At 47.7% G+C, this 27,144-nt stretch overlaps 1 long non-coding RNA gene and 1 pseudogene across 1 annotated transcript in view; one reads left to right on the forward strand and one right to left on the reverse strand.

Annotated features, from left to right (window-relative positions):
• LOC147121004 (uncharacterized) overlaps nucleotides 1-27,144 on the forward strand; it is a 504,333-nt gene that overhangs the window by 68,579 nt on the left and 408,610 nt on the right. The gene's annotated exons all lie outside the window — the stretch shown is intronic.
• Nucleotides 21,256-27,144, reverse strand: part of LOC147121005 (transmembrane protease serine 11E-like) — a 43,417-nt pseudogene continuing 37,528 nt past the window's right edge.

The raw sequence follows: 27,144 nt of genomic DNA on the forward strand, positions 1-27,144 counted from the left end.
CAGGAGTTCCTCAGGGCAGTGTCCTAGGCCCAACCATCTTCAGCTGCTTCATCAATGTCCTTCCCTCCATCATAAGGTCAGAAATGGGGATGTTCACTGATGACTGCAGTGTTCAGCGCCATTCACAACTCCTCAGATAATGAAGCAGTCCATGCCCGCATGCAGCAAGACCTGATGACACTCAGGTTTGGGCTGATAAGTGGCAGGTAACATTCGTGCCACATAAGTGTCAGGCAATGACTATCTCCAACAAGTGAGCATCTAAGTACCACCCCTTGACATTCAACGGCATTACCATCACCGAATCTCCCACAATCAATATCCTGGGGGTTACCATTGACCAGAAACTTAACTGGACCAACCACATAAATACTGTGGCAACAAGAACAGGTCAGAGGCTGGGTCTTCTGTGGCGAGTGTCTCACTTCCTGACTCCCCAAAGCCTTTCCACCATCTACAAGGCACAAGTCAGGAGTGTGATGGAATACTCTCCACTTGCCTGGATGAGTGCAGCTCCAACAACACTCAAGAAGCTCGACACCATCCAAAACAAAGCAGCCCACTTGATTGGCACCCCATCCACCACCTTAAACATTCACTCCCTCCACCGTGGCTGCAGTGTGTACCATCTACAAGATGCACTGCGTACCCCACTATTCAAAAAGGGGGGTAGGGAAAAAGCAGGTAATTACAGACCTGTAAGCCTTACATCAGTTGTGGGCAAAATGCTGGAGTCCATCATTAAGGATGAAATAGCGGAGCACTTAGCAAATGGGGACAGGATAGGACAGAGTCAACATGGATTTACAAAGGGTAAATCGTGCTTGACTAATCTATTGGAATTTTTTGAGGGAGTAACTGGTAGAATAGATGGGGGAGAGCCAGTAGATGTGGTGTACCTGGACTTCCAAAAGGCCTTCGATAAGGTCCCACATAAAAGATTAGCATGGAAAATTGAGGCTCATGGGATAAAGGGGAAAGTTTTGGCGTGGATAGGGAACTGGCTGTCAGATAGAAAACAGAGAGTTGGAATAAACGGCTCATTTTCTGAATGGCAGGCAGTAACAAGTGGGGTACCACAGGGATCTGTCCTGGGCCCCCAGCTGTTCACAATTTACATTAATGACCTGGATCAGGGAGTCGGATGCAGCATTTCCAAATTTGCAGACGACACTAAACTAGGAGGGGGGGTGGGCTCAGAGGAAGAGACCAGGAAGCTCCAGAGCGATTTGGACAGACTGGGCGATTGGGCGGATAAATGGCAGATGCACTATAATGTGGACAAGTGCGAAGTTATCCACCTTGGGTGCAGGAACGGGAGGGCAAATTATTATTTAAATGGCAATAGATTGGGAGAGGGGGAAGTACAGAGAGACCTGGGTGTTCTTGTACACCAGTCACTGAAGGCGAGCATGCAGGTGCAACAGGCGGTCAAGAAGGCAAACGGTATGCTGGCCTTCATAGCAAAAGGGTTAGAATACAGGAACAGGGATACCTTGCTGCAGCTGTACAGGGCACTGGTGAGACCACACCTCGAGTACTGTGTACAGTTTTGGTCGCCTCATCTGAGGAAGGATGTTCTTGCCATGGAGGGGGTGCAGCGGCGATTCACCAGGCTGATACCAGGAATGGCGGGAATGACCTATGAGGAGAGACTATGTAGTTTAGGGATGTACACACTGGAGTTTAGAAGATTGAGAGGGGACCTCATAGAAGTGTATAAAATTCTGACAGGTCTAGACAGACTGGATGCAGAAGGAATGTTTCCCTTGGCGGGTGAGAACAGAACTAGAGGACATAATTTAAGGATAAGGGCTAAACCATTTAGGACAGAGATGAGGGGGAATTTCTTCACTCAGAGAGTGGTGAACCTGTGGAACTCATTGCCACAGAGGGCAGTGTACGCCAGCTCATTAAATATATTTAAGAGGGAATTAGATATATTTCTACGGGCAAAAGGGGTTAAGGGTTACGGAGAGAAGGCGGGGACGGGATACTGAATTAAAGGATCAGCCATGATCTCATCGAATGGCGGAGCAGGCACGAAGGGCCGAATGGCCTACTCCTGCTCCTATCTTCTATGTATCTATGTATCTATGTATCTACAAGATGCACTGCAGCAACTCGCCAAGGCTTCTTCAGCAGCACCTCCCAAACCCGCGACCTCTTCCACCTAGAAGTACAAGGGCAGCAGGTGCATGGGAACACCACCACCTCCAAGTTTCCCTCCAAGTCACACACCATTCTGACTTGGAAGTATATCGCCGTTCCTTCATCGTCGCTGGGTCAAAATCCTGGAACTCCCTCCCTAACAGCACTGTGGGAGTACCCTCACCACATTGACTGCAGCGGTTCAAGAAGGTGGCTCACCACCACCTTCTCAAGGGCAACTAGGGGTGGGCAAAAAATGCTGGCCTTGCCAGCCACGCCTACATCCCATGAATAAATTTAAAAAAATATGAATTAGGAGCAGGAGTAGGCCATGTGGTCCCTTGTGCCTGCTCCGCCATTCAATAAGATCACGGCTAACCTTCGACCTCAACTCCACTTTCCCACCTGATCCCCATATCCCTTGATTCCCCTAGAGTCCAAAAATCTATCGATCTCAGCCTTGAATATACTCAACAACTCAGCATCCACAGCCCTTTGGGGTAGAGAATTTCAAAGATTCACAACCCTCTGAGTGAAGAAATTCCTCCTCATCTTAGTCTTAAATGGCCGACCTCTTACCCTGAGACTATGCCCCCTAGTTCTAGACTCTCCAGCCAGAGGAAACAGCCTCTCAGCATCTACCCTGTCAATTCCCTCAGAATCTTGTGTTTCAATGAGATCACCTCTCATTCTTCTAAACTCCAGAGAGTGTAGGCCCAATCTACACACTTTCTCCTCATAGGGCAACCCTCTCATCCCAAGGATCAATCTAGTGAACCTTCGGTGCACCGCCTCTAAGGCATGTCTGTCCTTTTTCAGATAAGGAGCCCAAAACTGTGCACAGTACTCCAGGTGTGGTCTCACCAAAGTCCTGTACAATTGTAGTAAGACTTCCTTACTCTTGTACTCCAACCTGCTTGCAATAAAGGCCAACATGTCATTTGCCTTCCAAATTGCTTTCTGTACCTGCATGCTAACTTCCTGTGTTTCCTGTACGAGGACACCTAAATCTCTCTGAACACTAACATTTAATAGTTTCTCACCATTTAACAAATATTCTGTTTTTCTATTCTTCCTACCAAAGTGAATAACCTCACACTTCCTCACATTATACTCAATCTGCCACCTTATTGCCCACTCGCTTAACCTGTCTATATCCCTTTGCAGGCTCTTTGTGTCCTCCTCACAGCTTACTTTCCCGGCTAGCTTTGTATCGTCAGCAAACTTGGATACATTGCACTCTGTCCCTTCATGTATATCATTAATATAGATTGTAAATAGCTGAGGCCCAAGCACTGATCCTTGCAGCACCCCACTAGTTACAGCCTGCCAACTGGAAAATGACCCGTTTATACCTACTCTCTGTTTGCTGTCCGTTAACCAATCCTCTATCCATGCTATTGTATTACCCCCAACCCCATGAGCCCTTATCTTGTGTAGCAACCTTTTATGTAGTTCTGTTCACGAAAGTCGGGGTCACCAATGTAGGAACATGGGTTCCTAACTAAAAGACTGAGTTCTACTCAGGCGATCAAACAAAATGAACTTTAATGAAACAAACAGGCTTTAACAATAAACTGCAGGATAACATCGAATGTAGGTCTGCTCTCTCTGGAGGCTCCACGAGGACTGCCCCTGCAGTCCTGTGGCTGACGTCATGACGTCATCACGTTTTCCCACCAGTGGGGGGTCACGTGATGAACGGCGTGACGTCATCATGTTTTAACCGCGCTGTTAAAGCAACCACACTCTGTACAGTTAAACAGTATAAATAAAGGTACAGACTCAGACTGTAGCTAACATGTTGTTAAAGGAATTATGGACACAAACGCTCCGCCACAGTAGCACCTTATCGAATGCCTTTTGGAAATTCAAATATACTACATCTACTGGTTCCCCTTTATCTACCCTGCTAGTTACATCCTCAAAAACTCTAGTAAATTTGTTAAACACCATTTCCCTTTCATAAAACCATGTTGACTCTGCCTAATCATGTTATGATTTTCTAAGTGCCCTGTTACCACTTCCTTAATACTGGATTCCAGCATTTTCCCGACGACTTATGTCAGGCTAACTGGCCTGTAGTTCCCTGTTGTCACTCTCCCTCCTTTCTTGAATAGCAGGGTTAAATTTGCTTCCTTCCAATCCACTGGGACCATTGTAGAATTAAGGGAGTTTTGGAAGATCACAACAGATGCATCCACTATCTCTGCAGCTTCTTTTAGAACCCTAGGATGTAGGTCATCAGGTCCAGGGGATTTGTCGGCTTTTAGTCCCATTAGTTTCTCAAGTACTTTTTCTCTACTGATAGTAATTACTTTAAGTTCCTCAGTCTTATTAGCCCCTTGGTTCCCCACTATTTTTGGTATGCTTGTTGTGTCTTCTACTGTGAAGACAGATACAAAATATTTCTTTAAAGTCTCTGCCATTTCCTTATTCCCTATTATAATTTCACCTGTCTCAGCCTCTAAGGGACCAACGCTTGCTTTTGCTGCTCTCTTCCTTTTTACACACGTGTAGAAGCTCTTACAATCTGCTTTTAATATTTCTTGCTAGTTTAACCTCATGTTCTATTTTCTCCCTTTTTATCAATTTTTTGGTCATCCTTTGCTGGTTTCTAAAGCTCTCCCAATCCTCAGGCTTACTACTATTCTTTGCAACATTATAAGCCTACTCTTTTAATCTGATACTATCCTTAATTTCTTTAGTTAGCCGTGTAGGATTCGCAAAATTGAACTTTATATTATAGAGGGTCGAATGGCTGATTTTAAAGACTGTTTTAAAAGAAGCCTAGGAAAAAGGGGCATTCAAACTGGCTGCCAGACCCCGTGACCAACTTATTGGGACACTTTAAAATGGTTCCTGCAGTCCTCAGACAGCTTTGTGGATTCAGCCCACAGTAAGTTCTGGAAGCCATTTCTGAGAGAATGAAACCAGACACCCACATATACATATAGATTGGATGCAGACCCAGTCAAGATCGGCCTGTAGATAAAGGCCATCTAAATGTTTAACCAGACAAAAGGGAACAGTTTCATATTCATGAGAAGAGCATCAAGGACCCGTTAAGGACATCACCAGGACATTAAAAACAATAAAGGTCATTCCAGACCAGAGATGGCCCGTTACCGGCCATCCAAGAACAGTTTAAAATATAATAACTACCCCGTTGTGCTCCCAGCCCGCCAAAATTAAAACAAAAGACTAACCTGATTTGGCGCGAGCTAAGGGCTTCTGATGAGAAGTATATCTGGGAACCCAGGGGTAGAAAGAAAAAGCAGCCATCGTGGTGCTACCATCGTATCGGTGGCATCCTCACTAGAAGAAGGAGAAGAAGACGGTTCGAGCCGGCGTCCCGCCCCCGGGGTGAAACATCGGGAGATCATCGACCAACCCCGGGCCGTTGACGAAACGGGAGGCCATCGACCCGCTCCAGCTCGGGAGAAGAGATAAGAAGAAACTGAAGAAATGATGGGGGCCAGCCTGAGGCTCCTCTGACCGGGGTCGAGCAAACGATCCCCGACCCCGCCGACATCCAGACCAGCCGGTGTCCAGCCGTCCCCGACCCCCACCTCAGGAGAGAGGTGTGGCGCAGTTCGCTGGGGCTCCACCAACCACGTGGAGACGGGACGCCTGAAAGGATCAAATGCAGACCTGTTTCAAAACCTTACACCTCCTAGTTGGATTGGTGAGCATGTTTCTGGCCCTTCATAATCAGATCTAGATAGGTTTAAGTGGGTGGACATTTAAGGGTATAATTACCATGAGTTGTTGTCCCTCGATGTTCCGTGTGTTTTCCCCATTTCATGATGATCTTTGTAGAGTATAATATGCCTGTATTTGCCTTAGTTAGTACTGTGTCGTTATGATTTGTTTGTGTTTTCCCCTCCCACGTACCCTCTTATTTGCTTGCATTTTGATTTGTTTTACATTATGCAATAAAATTCCATTTCATTTCATCAAACTTGGCCTATAAGAGTTTTCTCTACATTGTAGTTCCTGCCCCAAAGTCCAGAGTACAGAATCTAAGGGGCGAGTGGGTCGAACCACTCACAGTTTTACTGTGCAAGAGAGAGAGGCCTCTAGAGAGAGAAACCTCAGCGATCTAAAACCCCTTATAGCCATGGATGAATCAGTTTTGCCATGGAGTTTTTATTTCTCAATGGAATGTTTATTCTTTGAGAATTTTGGAATATTTCTTTAAATGTTTGCCACTGCTTATCAGCTGTCATACCTTTTAATCTAATTTCCCAATCTACCTTAGCTAACTCAGCCCTCATACCTATGTAATTGACTTTATTTAAGTTTAAGACTCTTGTTTCCGACTGAAGTATTTCACTCTCAAACTCAAAGTGAAATTTTATCCTATTATGATCACTCTTCCCCCAGAGGATCCTTTGCTATGAGATTACTAATTAACCCTATTTCATTACACAATACAAGATCTAAAATAACCTGTTCTCTGGTTGGTTCCATAACGTTTTATTCTAGGAAACTGTCTTGAATGTATTCCATGAACTGATGCTCCAGACTACCTTTGCCAATTTGATTTGCCCAGTCTATATGAGGAATAAAGTCCCCCATGACTATTGTATTGCCTTTTTCACCCTTCCATATTACGTGCCACAGCTTTGCTCAATTATATTGCCTAATTATACTTTGAAGGCTGTTTAAATGTCAGATGTTTAAATGGCTGTCAGGTAATCATCCTACATTATTTTATGATAGTGGCCTGAACTGGTTCTTGTGTCAGGTCAGCAGTTTTACACCAATTCCTTTTTTATTTTCTTTCCGTGAAATATTTATGTAATGGGCATCACACAATGAATCCTATGTGGGGAACGGTAACATAGTGATTATGTTACTGGACTAGTAATCCAGAGGCTTGGATTATTGAGATCTGTGAGTTAATAATCCCACCATGGCAGCTGGGGAATTTAAATTCAGTTAATGAAATAAATCTGGAAGAAAAAAGCTTGCATCAGTCATGGTGACCAGATTGTCGTAAAAACCCATCTGGTTCACTAATAGCCTTTAGGGAAGGAAATCTGCCGTCCTTACCTGGTCTGGCCTATATGTGACTCCAGACCCACAGCAATGTGGTTCACTCTTAAATGGCCTAGCAAGCCACTCAGTTGTCTCACCACCACCTTCTCAAGGGCAATTAGGGATGGGCAGTAAAAGCTGGCCTTGCCAGCGATGTCCACATCACAGGAATGAATTTAAAAAAAGACCGTGAATGGATGGTTTAATAAGGTCTTTGAGTGTAGTACTGTGCAAAAAAGTTTCCATTATGGATTTTGTTTTGAAGGAAACCTAGATTTATATGGATTAAACTATGGATGAAACTGAACTAACAATGGAAAATACTGGAAATGCACAGCAGTTGGAACAGCAAGCGATAACAATTCAGTGTAACACTTTAACTCGACAACAACTCAATCTTCAATTTATACAGTGCCTTTAACGTAGTGAAATGTCCCAAAGCGCTTCACAGGAGTGTTATCAAACAAAATTTGACACCGAGCCACATAAAGAAAAATTAGGACAGGTGACCAAAAGCTTGGTCAAAGAGGTAGGTTTTTAAGGAGCGTCTTAAAGGAGGAAAGAGAGGTAGAGAGGCGGAGAGATTTAGGGAGGAAATTCCAGGGCTTAGGGCCTTGGCAGCTGAAGACACGGCTGCCAATGGTGGAGTAATTAAAATCAGGGATGCTCAAGAGGCCAGAATTGGAGGAGCGCAGATATCTCAGAGGGTTGTAGGGCTGGAGAAGATTACAGAGATAGGGAGGGGCGAGGCCATGGAGAGATTTGAAAACAAGGATGAGAATTTTAAAATCAAGGCGTTGCTTAACTGTGAGCTAATGTAGGCCAGCGAGCACAGGGGTGATGGGTGAACGGGACTTGGTGCGAGTTAGGACACCGGCAACTGAGTTTTGGATCACCTCAAGTTTACAGAAGGTAGACGTGGGAGGCCGGCCAGGGGTGTTGTGCCTTTAACTTGACATGCAATTGAATGAAGATTAGAACAGGTCCAATGCTGCTTATACCCATACATTTGCACCACAATCACAATTGCCTCAAAGCTGTTGCAATGATGCCAACACTCGTAGTTTTCTAATGCTCATGATCTACACGATGTGCAAAGCCTCCTTGCGTCTTTAGCTCTCCATCAGCACTACCTCGAGATGATGACGAAGTCCAACACTGCCTTCAGTGCGCCAGTGAAGCCTTCGGTCGCCTGAGGAAGAGTATTTGAAGACCAGGACCTCAAGCCCAGCACCAAGCTCATGCTCTATAGAGCGGTAGTGAACCCGCCCTCTTGTATGCTTCAGAGACATGGACCATGTACAGCAGGCACCTCAAAGCACTGGAGAGGTACCACCAATGCTGCCTCTGCAAGATCCTGCAAATCCATTGGCAAGATAGGCGCACCAACATCAGTGTTCTCGCTCAGGCCAACATCCCCAGCATCGAAGCTTTGACTATGCTCGATAAGCTCCGATGGACGGGCCACATCATCCACATGCTCAATACGAGACTCCCAAAGCAAGCGCTCTACTCGGAGCTCTGACACGGCAAGAGAGTGCCAGGTGGGTAGAGGAAACGCTTCAAGGACACCCTCAAAGCCTCCTTGAAAAATTGTAACATCCCCACCGACACTTGGGAATCCCTGGCCCAAGACCACACAAAGTGGAGGAGAAGCATCCGGGAAGGCGCCGAACACCTCGAGTTTCTTCGCCGGGAGCAAGCGGAAGCCAAGCGCAAACAGCGCAAGGAGTGCACGTCAACCCAAGCACCCCACCCACCCGCCCCTTCAAGCACCGTCTGCCCCACCTGTGACAGAAACTGTAGGTTACGCATTGGACTCATCAGTCACCTGAGAACTCATTTTTAGCGTGAAAGCAAGTCATCCTCGGTTCCGAGGGACTGCCTAAGAAGAAAAGAGAGAGTGTCCTGGAAGGGAACCTTGAGGCCGCTCCAAAAGCAGCCTGCATCATTTTATAGGGGAACTTTTTGTGGAGGCAGGAGCAGCAGGAATACTGTGGTCATGCTACCAGCCAGTGTGTAACCCCCCACCCCCAGAGTGCCTCATTTCCCCCCCCCCCCACTTGTTGCTGCCAACACCTGGCGCTGTTGGACTTTCCACACAACCCCGCCCTCCCCTCCACCATTAGGTGAGCTGCCCACTTCCGCTCATTGAGTGCTGGGTCGTTTGCCAATTGTGTTCTAGTGAGGCACAAATTTAAAATATTTCAGGCCCGCTGCTTAATTCATTAGTTAAGTGCTGCAGACACCCACCACCCACCCACCCCCCCACCCCCCCCGCCCCCACCACCCACCCACCGACTTCGCACCTCTTTTGGGCAAAAGCTGAAAATCAACCTCATTGTCTAATAAAGTCTTCCAGACACACTTGACGTAAGGAGATCTGATATTTCAAGTCAGTCATGAGCATTTCCTACCGTTTAGTATTTTAAATATTTTATTTTTTTCAGTCTCTATGGGAGTGTAATAACCATAAATCTAAAAGTGTATGTACAGTATATGCATAATTGTCAACATTTTGGATAAAAGGCTCAAATTATGCATGCTTTGATCTTTTTATAATCAGATGATGAACAGGATTTGCATTAGGCATTGTTAACATTTTGGTAGTCAGTAATCTATTGCTGGAGAAGAGTAATTGATCTCAGCTATCGAACCCTTGTACTGTGCATGAAAAACACCACAGACCATTGCATTTTCATCAGCTTCTAAAAAAAACAAATAATACTCCATCTTCCTAACAGTCCATGCTGTACAACATTTTAAGTCTCCTCTATCCATGAGCAAACAAGTAATATTTTGTTTTTCTAATTTCCTCCTTTCCCCTCCCCTCTCCTCTCCCCTCTCTCCTCTCTCCTCTCCTTTACCCCTCTACTCATCCCTCTCCCCTCTCTCCTCCCCTCCCCTCTCTCTCCTCCCCTCCCCTCTCTCTCCTCTCTTCTCCTCTCTCCTCCCCTCCCTCTCCTCTCCTTCCTCTCCTCCCCTCCCGTCTCTCTCCTCCCCTCTCTCCTCCCCTCCCCCTCTCTCCTCTCCGCTCCTCTCCTCCCCTCTCTCCTCCCCTCCCCTCTCTCTCTCTCTCTCCCCCTCTCCTCTCCTCCCTTCCCTCTCCTCCCCTCCCCTCTCTCCTCCCTCTCCTCTCCCCTCTCCTCTCCCCTCTCCTGCCTTCCCTCTGCCCTCCCCTCTGTCCTCCCCCTCCCTCTCTTCTCCCCTCTCTTCTCCCCTCTCTTCTCCCCTCTCCTCTCCTCTCTTCTCCCCTCTCCCCTCTCGCCTCCTCTCCTCTCCTCTCCCCTCTCCTCTCTCTTCTCCCCTCACCTCTCCTCCCCTCCCCTCTCTCCCCTCTCTTCTCCCCTCTCTCTCCTCGCCCCTCTTCTCGGATTTAGCTCCATTGACACCTGTAGCTGTCCGCCACCTCTCCCAAGTGTCCGTTCTTCATGCGTGAACGTAGATATTGAGTACAGATAGGGTATTTGACTGTAGAGACTGTCACAGCTGAGACAGATCCTGGTCTCATCCAATGTCTGTACAGAGTCACTGGAGAGCAATCAGAAGCAGAAATCCTGACCCAAGACTCCAGCCCAGAGCACCGAGGCCAAATAACACGTCTCAACTGCTGCTTCAGCTGAGATCAGCCAAATCTGCACAAACTAGGGATCTAACCTGGGACTTTCTGTTCTGTATGACTTTCTGTTAGGCTGGGCTAGGCATTTATACTTAGGGTTTTGGAGGAGATAATTTTGTAATTCAAAACAACCAAACATACGAAAATGGTGGACAGGAAAAGACCAAGTGGTCCATGTAGCTTGTCCCATGTAATTGTGCATCATGTGCACCTTATGCATCATGATAGACACTCCCTGCCCACCCGGAGCCACGGAATCTACTGGGAGAGGCAAAAATCAAATTCAGGCCAATTAGGGAAAAAAAATCTGGAAAATTTCTCTGACCCCTTTAGATGATTGAAACGAGTCCAGGAGACTACATTGATCCAGATTTATATTATAGGGAACATACCTCTTGATCACTGCCTCAGCCAGAAACAGGTCCAGTTCTCGCTTGAAGGAACACAGCAGAATAGCATTCACCTCAGAATCTGTTCCACTGGTCCACTATTCTCTGAGAAAAGAAGAACCACCTAACATCTATCCAAGTTCTCCCCTCACATAACTTCTAAGCATGACGCCTTTCCTATCCAGTTGAAATAATTGGTCCATGGAAAACACAATCTAGTCCCTTTATTATTTTATAAACCTTGAGCAAATCACCCCTAAGTCTATGCTTCTTTAAATCATACAGACCCAGCTCTTTGAGCCTATCTGGGTAGCAAAGATGTTTTAAACAGGGAATAAATCATGTGGTACTCCTCTGCATTCTTGCCAAAGCTTCAATATCCCCCACCATGTGAGGGGACCAAAACTGGACACGGTATTCCAACTGAGGCCTACCCAAGGACTTGTACATGGACAAAATGGTATGTTTTGTTTTGTAATGAATTGTCCTGTGAATACAACCATCTTTGCTTTAGCTGTAGTTTCATGGCATTGATCGTGAACATTTAAAGAGTGATGCATTACAACACCTGACGTAATAAAACTCACTACGCACTTGGTTTGAGTATAAAGCAAGGCTTTAATCAACTTGTTTCAGAACATAGAAGTCTAGTTGTACTTCACTAGCTCCTTGTCTTTACAAAATGTCCCTGGCAAGCTGGGCCCATGCCCGAGTATTTATACTCCTTGGACGGCGCCACCAGCTGGCCATCCAGCGTTATTTCATAAGTAGTTTCTTGATGATGAGATTTATAACATTCTTCCTGCCTAAAAGATTTGGAAGTCCGACGACTTCCTCTTAACGGATTAGGCGGACCACGAATAGCCGCAGTCTTTTAGATTTTTGTTTATGGCCAGAAGGCACGTGTCTTGGTCCCTGGGCCGTTTGATCCGTACCAGTGGATTGACAGGGCCCGTGTTGCTCTGATCGACCTGAGGGAGGCTGGGGAGATTGTGACTCCGGGTGCGGGTCCCCACAGGCGCAGAACTGGCTTTGTCCTGTTGGATAACCGGGGATTGACCGGCGTCCTGGCCTCGGGTGGCCATCCCACGGGGAGCGCTCGGCTCCCCGAGTGGATCCGGTGGGGCAGCTGGCAGATCTCTTGATGTCCCAGGTAGGGCGTCATCTTCGGGGGAGCGCAGAGTGTCGGCATCATCCCCGTGGGTCCCTCTATCAGTTGGGTCCGTGGAACCAGCCGGACAGGGAGCCAGGTCCCGGAGCGAAACGGTGGACTCCCGGCCATCCGGGTACCGCACGTGCGCATACGTGGGGTTGATGTCCGTGAGTTCTACCTCGTCGACAAGAGGATCGGTTTTGGATGATCGGACGAATCTTCGGAGCAGCACAGGGCCAGGAGCTGCCAACCATGACGGTAGAGACGTCCCATAGATGGAGCGACGCTGGAAACTGAAGAATCGCTTGTGAGGTGTGACATTGGTAGAAGTAGAAAGGAGAGACCTGATGGAATGCAACGCGTCAGGGAGCATAGCTTCCCACTGCTGGTCTGGTAGATTGCGTGACCTCAGCGCAAGATGAACAGCGTTCCAAATGATAGCGTTGTATCTCTCAACCTGTCCGTTACCAATGGGATGGTATGGTGTCGTTTTACTTGTAGCGATTCCCCGTTGGGAGAGATAACTTTTGAGTTCGCTTGACCCCGATCAGAGTGGATGAATTTGGCCATACCGCAAAGGGAAAAGACTTGATCAAGGCATTTGATTACTGTGGAAGTAAGCATATTGGGACAGGGGAAAGCAAAGGGAAAGCGTGAATATTCGTCCACCATAGTCAGTAAGTAGGTGTTTTGCGTTGAGGAAGGCAATGGCCATTTAAAGTCAATGCTGAGTCGCTGCATAGGCTGCATAGCGTGTATGAGCGAGCCATCCGATGGACGGAAGAATTGCGGTTTTAATTCCGCACAAATTTTACAGGAGGAGCACATTCTTTTCACATCTTCCGTAGAAAATGGGAGATTTTTAGATCGCACAAAGTGCAACATACGGGTAACGCCAGGATGGCATAAGTCAGTATGAAGATCCGCCAGAGTCGAAGTTGACAGAGAAGAGCAGAATGAGGGTATCCGGGGCCACATTCTCTTTGCCGGGTCGATAATGTATGATGTATCCAAAGGCAGCCAACTCCATCCTCCAGAGTTGTATTTTGTTATTCTTGATCTTAGTGCGTTTCCGGTTATCCAGCATAAAGGCCACGGAGCGCTGATCGGTTATAAGTGTGCAGTGGCGACGAGCGAGAAAATGACTCCATTTACGTACTGCCTCGATGATGGCCGTAGCCTCCTTCTTGACAGGAGGATAATGGAGCTTGCTACCCTGCAAAGTTCTGGACAGAAATGCAACGGGTCGACCACCTTGATTCAAGGTAGCAGAGATCGCCACATCCGATGCATCGCACTCGAACACGAAAGGCAGATTTTCATCAATGGAACGAAGCATGGCTTTTTCCAGTTGACGCTTGAGGAGGTTGAAAGCTGAAATAGCCGTTGCCTCCAATGGAATTGACTTAGCGTGAAGCAGGGGCTGGATCTTTTCGGAGAAGTGGGGTATCCATTTCGCATAATAGGCGAACATGCCAACTGCCCGACGAAGAGAGCCGAGATTCGTAGGGGGAAGGAGCTCCTGAAGCGGACGAAGTCGCTCCGGATCCGGTTTAATTACACCGTTGCCCATCCAGTAGCCAAGGATGTTGACTGATGGTACTGATTTCACAGATTTGGACTCATTTAAGGTTAAGTTGCGACGACGGAGGACGTCAAAAATTTCTGGAGGTTGGCATTATGTTCCTTCTGGTCATGACCAGCAATGGTGATATTATCCAGCTATGGAAAAGTGTCCGTTAAGTTCTCCTGTTTGACTAGGCTATCCATTGCCCATTGAAAGACGGCCACCCCATTGGTGACCCCAAATGGAAGGCGACAAAACTGGTAAAGACAACCATTGGCCTCAAAGGCTGTATACTTTTTGTCAGAGTCCTTTAACGGTACTTGATGATATCCGCTCTTTAAATCAAAAATTGAAAATACCTTGTAGTTGGCAAGGTTATTGACCATGTCATCGATGTGTGGTAGTGGGTAGGCATCCAGGTCGGTATACTGGTTAATAGTTTGCGAGTAATCGATGCAAAGATGTTTCTTGTGTTGCTTCAGAGGATTTTTAACAATGACGACTTGAGCCCGCCAGGAAGATGAACATGGCTCAATGATACCGTCAGCTAGAAGGCGAGAGATTTCTGCCTCGATAAAGACTCGATCAACTTGGCTGAAACGTCGTGATTTAGTGAATATGGGCTTACATCGGGGGGAAAGATTGGCAAACAAGGAGGGCTCATCGAGCGAAGCCGCCGAAAGCGCACAAAATGGTACTTTGGAAATAGTAAGCTCTGGCTTTGACCCTCCAAACTCGAAAGTGAGTCTTTTGCGTTGTTTCTGGAAATCCTGTCCCAGGAGCACATCACTGCATAGGCTCTTGAGCACCCCGAACCGGGTGAAGAAATAAGTGCGGCCATTGAGAATAAGGTTGACAAGACAAAAGCCGGAAGAATTGGTGGTCAGTGTCATCAGAGCCATTGCAATTTCCCTGTCCGAGGGGTAAATACGCAGTTTTAACTTACTGACAGCCCGCTCACTAATGAAGCTGTCAGAGCTGCATGAGTCGATTAGTGCACTCAAAATGTGTCCATTTACCGAAACCTTCGTGGCTGCATGGGACAGACTTTGGGGAAAAACAGCTGTGATGGGAGGAGGGGCAGTTTTACCCTTGACAGCTGTAACCTTAGTTGTGGTTCTTGGGGGAGGAGCAGGTTTATAGATTGCAGCTGTAACCGTAATAGTGGCTCTTGGGGGAGGAGCAGTTTTATAGATAGTAGCTGCAAAACTAACAGGAGCTCTCGACCGGTATACCTTAGAAAAGTGGCCTTTCTTACTAACAGTGGCTCTTGATTGGCATACCTTAGAAAAGTGACCTTTCTTGCTGCAATGATTGCAGGTTGCGTTACGAGCAGGACAAAATTTCCTATAATGGAACGCACCTCCACAGAAGAAACACTTCCTTCCAGATTGCCAAGATGCCGCTTGGGCGGGGTCGTCATCAGTGTAGGTTTCTAGGGTAGGGTTGTCATCAGCCAGGTTGGAGTCGTTATCTGTGAGGGCTTCCGCCCGAGGCCTATCGAAAGAGTCACTAAAAGTGACAGCAGCAGCCCGTGCACGTGGTGAAAGATAGGTATCTGCATTCCTCTTTGCTAAGTCCAGAGAACATGCCTGGTCATAGGCAGCCCGTAACTTGAGGGTTTTATTCTCCAACAGACGCTGACGTATGAAGGGAGATGCAATCCCATTAATAAAGGAATCACGAATTAACTCCTCCTGGTACTGCTCAGCTGTAACAGTTTTAAGATTACAATCCTTGCTGAGCCTGCGAAGCTTCTGAAGGAATTCGTCAAGTGATTCCCCGGGTTGTTGTCAAGTTGTGGCCAGTAGATGCCGAGCAAAAATTCCATTTGGGGACTTGACATATATCTGCTGTAGTATTTGGATAGCGGCGTCATAGTCTACACAGTCTTCGATATAATCAAACACATGAGGGGATACATAATTAGCAAGCATTCATAACTTGTTAGGAACATTCTCACCACACTCCTCAAGGACGTTGCTAAAGGTACGATACCAGTGTTTCCATACCTTAGCAGCTGTAAGTGAATTCGGGTCCAGGTCGAGACGGGCGGGTCTGAGTAGTTTCTCCATGATGGATCGATTACTTGTCTGTGTTCCCTTCTACGGTTCGAGTTGTAGCTGGCTGTTCCCGAAATCACCCAAAGCGTGGAGTCGATATCAAGTTGATTAAATTGACGTAATAAAACTCACTGCGCACTTGGTTTGAGTATAAAGCAAGGCTTTAATCAACTTGTTTCAGAACATGGAAGTCTAGTTGTATTTCACTAGCTCCTTGTCTTACAAAATGTCCCTGGCAGGCTGGGCCCACGCCCGAGTATTTATACTCCTTGGATGGCACCACCAGCTGGCCGTCCAACGTTATTTCATAAGTAGTTTCTTGATGATGAGATTTATAACAACACCCAGATCTTTTTCTTTCACCACTAGCTTTAATTCTGTTCCCTATAGGGTGTATGTATATTTAGCATTAGACCTGTCCAAGTGCATAACACTGCACTTTTCTAATTTAACCATCATTTGCTGAACACAGCCCATTCCCCCAACACATGGCAATCTGCTTGTAGTAGTTAAGCATCCTCTACAGTCCAAACTCTCGCACATATCTTGCGGTCGTCCACAAACTTGTGGGCCATTCCCAAAACACCTGTATCTGTGTCATTAATGAAGATAGTAAAAATCAACGCTCCTAACAGTGATCTCTGTGGGACACCACTGTTATCGGGTCTCCAAGCAGATCCAAATCCATTAACAACCATTTGCTGCCTATGGGCATTCAGCCAAGTCTCAATCCACCGAAGCAGATTACCACCTCTTGAGAGGTACCTTATCAATCATCCTACTCTTAATTATCAGCAAAGTGATGGAAGGAGTCATGAGCAGTGCTATCAAGCAGCACTTACTCACCAATAACCTGCTCACTGATGCTCAGTTTGGGTTCCTGCAGGACCACTCGGCTCCTGACTACATTACAGTCTTAGTCTAAAAATAGACACAAGAGCTGAATTCCAGAGGAGAGGTGAGAGTGACTGCCCTTGACTTCAAGGCAGCATTAGACTGACCGTGGCACCAAGGAGCCTTAGTATTACTGAAGTCAATGGGGCTCAGGGGAAATCTCTCCAGTGGCTGAAGTCATACCTAACACAAAGGGTTTACTCCTGATCATTATCCAGCAGCCCCTCCTGCAAGTGCATGTATAGGTGTCAGGCTGTGTCAAATTGCCTGTTGCTATCTGTTACTATCAAGGCTCATATGACCAACTTTTTGGGTGAGGGAGACTGTACTTGTAGAACCAACCCAGTAACCCTTTAGTAGAGGACAAGGAAAAACCCAAGGAAAGATGAAGAAAGACCATCTCAGCTGAACCTAGAGACTTACTGTCTTTAGTGTTTAGGATGACATCTACAAGATTTGAGTACTTCAGTAACAGCAGTGTCTCAAATCATATTGCTGAGGAATGAACGGCAGTGGCAGTTTGTGCAGCTGAAGTTTTGCATGGCACAAACATGACACAAAATGACCTTACTGCAAGTGATGGCTTTCCATTAAATGATATTGGAGTGCTTTGGGCAATAGCAGGGAATGCAATTTGTTTAAATTTGATGTAAAAATATTAAAAATTTGTGTACACTAATCCTTTTCTTTTATTAGTTCCTGGGATGTGGGCGTCGCTGGCAAGGCCAGCATTTATTGCCCATCCCTAATTGCCCTTGAGAAGGTGGTGCTGAGCCGCCTTCTTGGACCGCTGCAGTCCGTGTGGTGAAGGTGTTCCCATGCGCCCTTTTCCTTCTAGCTGGTAGAGGTCGCGGGTTTGGGAGGTGCTGTAGAAGAAGCCTTGGCGAGTTGCTGCAGTGCATCTTGTAGATGGTACACACTGCAGCCATGGTACGCCGGTGGTGGAGGGAGTTAACGTTTAAGGTGGTGGGTTGGGTGCCAATCAAGCGGGCTGCTTTGTCCTGGATGGTGTCGAGCTTCTTGAGTGTTGTTGGAACTGCACTCATTCAGACAAGTGGAGAGTATTCCATCACACTCCTGACTTGTACCTTGTAGATGGTGGAAAGGCTTTGGGGAGTTGGAGGTGAGACACTCGCCACAGAATACCCAGCCTCTGACCTGCTCTTGTAGCCACAGTATTTATGTGGCTGGTCCAGTAAAGTTTCTGGTCAATGGGAACCCCCAGGATTTTGATGGTGGGGGATTCGGCGATGGTAATGCCGCTGAATGTCAAGGGGTCATGGTTTCTCTTTTGTTGGAGATAGCCATTGCCTGGCACTTGTGTGGCACGAATGTTACTTGCCACTTATCAACAAAGCCTGAATGTTGTCCAGGTCTTGCTGCATGTGGGCATGGACTGCATCATTATCTGAGGAGTTGCGAATGGAACTGAACACCGTGCAATCATCAGCGAACATCCCCACTTCTGACCTTATGATGGAGGGAAGGTCATTGATGAAGCAGCTGAAGATGGTTGCGCCTAGGCCACTGCCCCGAAGAACTCCTGCAGCGATGTCCTGGGGCTAAAATGATTGGCCTCCAACAACCACAACCAAGTTGTATACAAGTTAAATATTTGCATAATTTAAGCAAATACATTATGCTACATTAAATTAGGTCATCATTAGGATATGGAGATTGGGCGGGAAAGTGGAGTTGAGGTCGAAGATCAGCCATAATCTTATTGAATGGTGGAGCAGGCTTGAGGGGCCATATGGCCTACTCCTGCTCCTATTCCTTACGTTATCATAAAAACATTTGCATTAAGACTTATATTGCTGCTACTGTGCAATAGAATTGAAAGTGCAGTGCTAAGCCAATCTCCAATGGATGCCAATTTAACAGATTGGACAAATTCCACACAAGCTAGTTCAGTATCATATATATAAAGCGGTTCTTCTGTCTGTCTGTCATTCCGTCTGTCTGTCTGTATTGAATAAACTCGAAAGTTATAGAGCGTACCTACACGTGTGTTACATCGAAAGAAAGCTTACGATTCCAGAACCGTCATAAGCGTATTTACGTTTCGGCCAGACAAACATTGCGCCCGCGGTATCCAAAAAACGTTCAACATTCCGCTCATTATCCGCTCATTAGCATAGAGTGACGTCGAGGTCGACCAATCGTACGGTCGAGTGACCCGACGGTCGACCAATCGCTGCGTGGTGGGGGCGGGTTCCTGGCGCTTGCGGGCGAGCCCTCCTAGAGTCGAGTGACGGGACGATTGACCAATCCTACACTTCGGTGACCTGACGGTCGACCAATCGGTGAGTGTGTGGGCGGGCCTTATCGTTCTGAACTGAGGTGAGTCGCCGCCATCTTGATTCCAAACTTTTCATTTCTTTTTCCCGCTTTCTGCGTGTTTCTTTTCAAATCTACATTTCCAGCAAAAAAAAAGCTGCTTTTAAAACACGTTGTTTTTAAAAAAAGTTAATTAATTTGTAAATCTTTTCTGTAACATCTAGAATTTTCCTACCTTTAACCGTTTTTCCAGGCCTCTAAGCCTGGGCCTCTGTTGCCCAGCCACGCCCGAGCTAGGCACCTCCCGTCGCGCTGAACAAGCGGCTCGCGATCTCCGCCATCTTTGTGAAGGCTGGAGGGGGCGAGCGTCGCCACCCGCCACCATGTTAGTAAAGGCGGGTGGGGCAGGAGTCAGCACGCACGACTTGAGTCCGGCCAGGCCTCACACGGTAGGTTGCACGGCGGCGTCTCTCTCTCTGCTCTTGAAGCTGGCTCGGGCGGGGGGCGGGGCTCGGGAGATCGGGCCTCCAGAGATCGGGGGGGGGGAGGCGAGCCTCGGGAGATCGGGGGGGGCGGGGCTTGGGAGATCGGGCCTCCGGAAATCGGGGGGCGGGGCGCGGGGCTCGGGAGATCGGGCCTCCGGAGATCGGGGGGGGGGCGAGCCTCGGGAGATCCGGGGGGGGGGCGGGGCTCGGGAGATCGGGCCTCGGGAGATCGGCGCTCGGGAGATCGGGCCTCGGGAGGGCGGGGGCTCGGGACATCGGGGGGCGGGGCTCGGGACATCGGGGGGTGGGGCTCGGGGACTCCCCCCCTCCCCCCTCCTCCCCCCCTCCCCTCCCTCCCCCTTTCCCCCCTCCCCCCCTCCCTTTCCCCCTCCCCTCCCCCTTTCCCCCCCTACCCCCCTTTCCCCCTCTCCCCCCTCTTCCCCCCTCCTCTCCCTCCCCCCTCCCCCCTCCCCTCCCCCCTCCCCTCCCCCCTCCTCCCCTCCCCCTCCTCCCCTCCCCTCCCCTCCCCCCTCCTCCCCCTCCCCCCTCCCTCCCCTCCCCTCCACCCCTCCCCTCCTCCCTCCCCTCCCCTCCTCCCTCCCCTCCCCCTCCCCTCCTCCCTCCCCTCCCCCCTCCCCTCCTCCCTCCCCTTCCCCCCTCTTTCCCCCCTCCCCTTCCCCCCTCTTCCCCCCTCTTCCCCTCTCCCCCCTCTTCCCCCCAGTCGCTCTCTCTCTTCCCCCCAGTCGCTCTCTCTCTTCCCCCCAGTCGCTCTCTCTCTTCCCCCCAGCCGCTCTCTCTCTTCCCCCCAGTCGCTCTCTCTCTTCCCCCAGTCGCTCTCTCTCTCTCTCTTCCAACAACAACATGCCCTCAAAAGACCCTCGGCACCGCCGGGCACTTCAGCTAGTCTAACTATAAAACAGCAGAACATATTGCTAATCTGAGAACAAAGCGGGAGGCATTGCCATTTGCAACTCAGGCAAAACAGAATAGTGATAAGTGTTAAATAACTACAATAACTTAAAACCAGCAGAGCTAGTGCTGGAATACAATAAAAGGTGGGCTGATTTGGAACTTGGTCTCTGCAATGTGTGAAAGCTTTTGTAAAGCACACTATATGCAGTCGCACTTCATACATTTTACAGCATGAAGTTATCATTAGAGGGTCGACTGGAAAAACTATTTAGCATTATTATCTGTTTTAATAATTCTGCGCATGTCATTACCATAATCAATAGTAACAGGCCGTACCTCCAGCATCAGCATGACTCAAAGACTTACCGGCAGCATCACTTCCCCCAGGTGTCAGCCGTGGCTCAGTGGTAGCACTCTCGCCTCAGTCGAAGTTGTGGGTTCAAATCCTACTCCAGAGACAAAATCTAGGCTGACAGTCCAGTGCAGAACTGTGGGAGTGCTGCACAGTCGGAAGTGCCATCTTCCGGGCTAGACGCCTGCCATCTGACGTGGACGTAAAAGTATCCATTGCATCTATCCCTGGTGTTCTGGCCAATATTTATTCCTTAACCAACGTCACTGAAAAATAGATTATCTGGTCATTATCACATTGCTGTTTGTGGGATCTTGCTCTGTACAAATTGGCTGCCACGTTTCCTACATTACAACAAGTGACTGTACTTCAAGCACATCATTGTCTGTTGTGAAAGGCGTTATATAAATACTTGTCTTCCTTTTTCTTTCATTTATGGCATCTCCAATCCAATCCCTGAAGGCTATTGTTCTTGCACAAATGATTAGATCTTCCACAGCCCATTCTGAAGGAAACAATTCCTGCTAGCATCCATGCCGAAGAATTTTCAGCTTGGCACATCAAGGGACCTCTAGAATCTCACTGACATGTATCTCTGTCACCTTCTAGGAACCCTGCGCAAATCACCTGTTCAATTATTTATGGCATGAACCTTTGGCACTGACTGTTGTAGAAAACCTTCACTTTCGTCTGCAAAACCTCATTACATCCTCCTTAATTGTTCCCTATCCAATAGTTACCACAGTTTTGGCCAAAAATGAATGATGCTTGGCTGGAGGTAGACAAGCTGGCTAGACAATGTCTGTATATTGAATTGGACTTGCTAACTCCAGTAGGGTAATATCATAATCAAATGAAAGTGTTGCCTGAGGACGAATCATTATTTTCTTGATTGCTCGACCCTGGACGTCGAAATATGTCTTGCGTGATAGTGTATCCGCCGCCCCTTGGACTCACTGCCCGATATTAGGTTACATTGACTTCAATAGATCTGAATATCAAGAGGGATGTATAAGAGGTGGTACTGCCTGTTCAGCAACCCTGCGAAAGTCAAATGTCTCCCCCAACGGGTTGGTCCACATTAAGCAGCAAAGTCAGTTGAAAAGGCTGCTCGCCACCATTTGTACTTGATCCGCCTACTGACCTGTTAGTGACCTATAGATTCACCTGAAGAACGCCCGTTTTTCAGGCGCTACCCCAATATCTTCTTCTTCTTCTTAGGCAGTCCCTCGGAACCGAGGATGACTTGCTTCCACATTAAAAATGAGTTTGCAGGTGACTGATGAGTCCAATGCGGGACCTACAGTCTCTGTCACAGGTGGGGCAGATGGTGGTTGAAGGGGCGGGTGGGTGGGGTGCTTGGGTTGACGTGCGCTCCTTGCGCTGCCTGTGCCTGGCTTCTGCTTGCTCCCGGCGAAGAGACTCGAGGTGTTCGGCGCCTTCCCGGATGCTTCTCCTCCACTTTGTGCGGTGGGGATGTTACACTTTTTCAAGGAGGCTTTGAGGGTGTCCTGGAAGCGTTTCCTCTGCCCACCTGGGGCTCTCTTGCCGTGCCGGAGCTCCGAGTAGAGCGCTTGTTTTGGGAGTCTCGTATCGGGCTTGCGGACAATGTGACCCGTCCATCAGAGCTGATCGAGCGTGGTCAAAGCTTCGATGCTGGGGATGTTGGCCTGAGCAAGAACACTGACATTGGTGCGCCTATCCTGCCAATGGATTTGCAGGATCTTGCGGAGGCAGTGTTGGTGGTACCTCTCCAGTGCTTTGAGGTGCCTGCTGTACATGGTCCATGTCTCTGAGGCATACAGCAGGGCAGGTATCACTGCTGCCCTGTAGACCATGAGCTTAGTGCCGGGTTTAAGGTCCTGGTCTTCAAACACTCTCTTCTTCAGGCGACCGAAGGCTGCACTGGCACACTGAAGGCAGTGTTGGACTTCGTCGTCGACGTCTGCCCTTGTTGACAGTAGGCTCCCGAGGTATGGAAAGTGGTCCACGTTGTCCAAGGCCTTGTCGTGGTTTTTGATAATCGGGGGGCAGTACTGTGTTGCGGGGGCAGGTTGGTAGAGGACCTTTGTCTTTTGGATGTGTTGTGTATGTAACCGTTTACCTTTAAGGGAACTATAGAATGTAACCGTTCGCCTTTAAGAGCACTACTTTAGGGTGGCACTATCTATTGGCTCATGTATACTGTAATACCGATAGTGACCACACCAGTATATAAGGGTTGTGATACGTTAACTAGGGCAGAATCGCCCGAGCCTCTGAATAGTAAAGACGTGTTTTATTTTGTTAACAGTGGAGTCTGTGATTATTTATAATACAACCCACAGACTTAACATTGGCGACGAGTCAGGATTCGAACCCTGCGGCAGTTGTTCCACGGCGGCTTCGTCCGAAGACAGGACGTTGAAGAGAGGTTTCAATCCTCACCAGTCTGGAACCGACAGGCTGGAAGCGACAGGCATTAGGACCCTGAAGCCTCCATAACCTCGTGGGTAAGCCGCAGCGTTGGCTGCAAAGACAGGGCGATCGCAATCCCTGATAAGAGCCGCGGTGAAACGCGCGAGCGGGTAAGCCAGAGCCCGGGAGGGAGCGAGCAAGAGCCGCGCGAGCGGGTGAGCCAGAGGCCGGGGGCCGCTTTCAAGTGCGAGGCGCAGCCGGGCCATCGATCGCATCCGCTGATAAGGCCCGCACTCGGCCTGAAAGTCAGCGTCGGGGAACGGGTGATAACCGCCATTGAAGTGGGCGGAGAGCGCCGAGAAGCGCGGGAAAACCGCCATCGAAGTGGGCGGGGAGAGCGAGAAGCGCGGGAAAGCCGCCATTTTTCGCGGGGAAACCGCTGAAGAAGAAGGAAGAAGCGGGAAACTGCCATCTTGGAAATTATTAAGAATTTCAGGAAAGTAATAAGATTTTTCAGAAAGGCTGGTGTGTTCTCAAGAAGAGAGGGAAAATAAGTATAAGTACAGCAATACTTGTGGTGTTCTCAAGAAGAGAGAAGAAAATTAATAATAAGTAAAGTAATACTTGTACTGTACTCGAAAAGAGAAGAAGATGCCTAAGCGAGGAAATATTAATGATTTTAATGCTGAAATAGAAGACAGGGCCACGTATGGGGAACGCATAGGAATATATTACGACAAGGCAATAACTTTGTTAAATTCGATGGGAGCAAAAACATACGGGCTTTTGAAACATCTAATAGCACCAGTTAAACCAGTGGACCAGACCTTCGAAGAGATCGTAGCAGTGCTGAAGGATCACTTGAACCCCACACCGTTGATACTGGCTGAACGATTTAAATTTTACGCCAGAACCCAGAGGCAAGATGAAAGCAATGCGGAATACTTAGTCGAACTGCGTAAGCTAGCGAAATACTGCCAGCTTGGAGGGAATTTGACAGAGGTGCTGCGGGACAAGTTCGTATGCGGCTTGGCCAAAGAAGGAACGCAGAAGCGACTCCTGGAGGAAAACGACCTCACACTGGACAGGGCTGTCCTCATAGCTTCATCACACGAAGCCGCAGTGAAAGGAACGGCGGAAATGCAGCTAAAGGCGGCGGCACTCGGGGTGGACCAAATGACTGCAAGCATTTCCAAATGCTACCGTTGTGGAAAGACAACGCACGACCAGAATCAGTGCTGGTTTAAGAATCAAGAGTGCAGGAAATGTGGCAAACTGGGTCACATCGCGAAGGTATGCAGGTCCAGAAAGAAGACCAACAAACAAAGGAAGCCACCACCACAAGAAAAGTACAACAAGGTGCATCAGGTGGCTGAAAAGAGTTCAGACGAACAAAATTCAGACTCAGACCCAAACAGCCAGGAGTTGGATAGTCTGAGAATCCACAATGTGGGTAAAGTAACTGATCTACAGACGATCTGGGTCACACTAAAAATAGCTGGAGTCCAAGTACGAATGGAGCTGGACACGGGATCAGCTGTATCAGTCATCAACCAAAAGGACTACCACCGACTATTCTCTCACATACCCTTAAGAAATACCAAGTTCGTATTACAGACATACACGGGGCATCGCGTATACCCCATGGGGAAAATAAGAGTCAAGGTGAGAGATAGGGGTAAAGTACACCCAAGAATGAATTTGTACGTACTACCTGAGGGAGGACCACCACTTCTAGGACGGGAGTGGATCAAGAAAATAGACATGGAATGGCACTACCGACAAGCAATGACGAGTGAGGACTCGGTGCAGACAAGCAGCTCAGACTCTGAGCCGGAAGACGATAAGTCCAGCTTATGTATGAAAAACAAGGTTAACATTAACTCACAGACTAAGGTTGGAAAATCGATGGCGTGCATAAAGACAGAGAATTCTGAGTCTGTTCAAGCTACAGACATATGCATTACGGAGGAACACCGGGCTCGAACTCAACGCTATTTCAAAGTACAACAACAATTAGAACAATTAAGTTACCGCCTCGTACAAGAGATGAAAACAATGAAAAAGTTCTATGACACCGAATGGGAGAGTCTGGAAAGACAACAGAACCTACTGGCTCAAGCAGAGAGCGACCATAGAGCCATCGTGACCAATTACCGATCACATCTCCCTGATGATGTTCAGGGGTTAGAATATTTGCATGATCTAGAGATACAGCAGAAGGGCAAATCACGCTGCACTGAGGATTTTGTTCTGCAATTAGAGACGGAGCTAGTGCAGGCAAAGTTAAGAGAAGTTGAATCACAGGGTGCTCTTAAGGAGATGCAGAAACAAATCTTGGACATGGAAAAGAGAAACGCTTCTTTACCTGATGAGAATAATGTGGCCATGTTGCAAGAGGAGCTTATAGGGGCGAAACTGAAAGAAGCTAAGCAAAGGATGTTGGAACTTGAAACGCAGAACCAAATCAGCGGTAATCAGCTATGTCAAGCAGAGAAGGAGTGCAAGGGTCTACATGAGAAGGTGCAATATCTCTCAGCCCAAAATAAGGGACTACTCACTCAGTTAAATGAAAGTAAACGGGAAATGGCTGAGATGGACTGCAAGAATAAAGAAGAGTTGATGGCAGTGAGACTTCGAGAGGCAGATAGCATAGCAGCCTTGGCTGAACTCCAACAGGAAATTGCGAAAGAAACAAATGAAGAGGAATCTTCAGGAAGCCAGGATTTTATTCCAGTTCTTCTCTACGACTCCTTACAAGCAGAGTGCGAGAAGTTGAAAAAACAGTATGAACAGGCCCAGACTACAATTCTGGAGGGGGTTAACTCAGCAACCTCCGAAAAGCTAGTTTCGTTGGAAGTATATGAGCAACTAAAGGTTGAACATGAGCAAGAAGTCCAAAGGCTGCAGGAAATTCTTGAGGAGCTCAGGGCCAAGACAGACTCATCGGTAGAAGTTCCATACATAGATGAGGATGTAGAGGTGAAAGACATGGCAGAACTCATAAAAATATGGAAGGAAGCCCAAGACAAATATGAGGCGGCAATTACCGAGGTTGACCGACTTGAAGAACAGTTTCAACTGGGAATGGGCCCTGAACATGAGCTAGAGAGCATCGAGGCGCAACTTCTCCAAGCACTGGAAGCCAAAGTACAAGAGGAAGAGAAGATGAAAGCATTGGAGAAAATGATGGATGAAATGGAGGAGTACGCTGAATTACGTCCAGGGGAACAGGAGAATGGGGAAACAGCTACTTCAGTAGAAGGATTAAATAGCCTGATAACGAAATCCCTGAAGGAAGGGAAAGGATTGAACGCACAAATGAGGCCAGGAGGGAAGGAAGGGCAGACATCCGAGGAAGAGCAGGATGAATATGATTGCTTGAAGAAGGGTTTTGACCTGTTGAGTGACACCGAATGTTATGAGGATGTGGTCTGCCCAAATTGTGATGGGAACTCCCAAAGTGCTGAAATCCTGAGGAAGCACTTAAGGTCTAAGGAACATAGAGAGTTGGTGGCGCTACAGATGGCAGCCGGGAAAAGAGCTCGGAGAGTTTCAAAAAGGCAGAAAAGAAAAAGAAGAAGCAGAAAATAATAACTGTTTAAAATATTATTACTTCTACTACCTCAGTCCGAACACTACGAAAGGTGCTAAATTTGTAAAAAAAATCCAGGGACATTATCAAGACAGCCAGTGGGTTGTATAAGTCCGCACTGCTGGTTCAACAGGACGAAAGTACAAGCTGTTAAAAAAAAAAAAAAAAAAGGCTATGGAGGATGCTGTCTGGAACGAATTAATACCAGAGACTGAATTTATGAACTGTTCCCACAGAGACT

This window comes from Somniosus microcephalus, chromosome 3 (genome assembly GCF_052327205.1).
Source record: "Somniosus microcephalus isolate GS21.2 chromosome 3, FLI_Smic_1.0, whole genome shotgun sequence".
Taxonomy (NCBI): domain Eukaryota; kingdom Metazoa; phylum Chordata; class Chondrichthyes; order Squaliformes; family Somniosidae; genus Somniosus; species Somniosus microcephalus.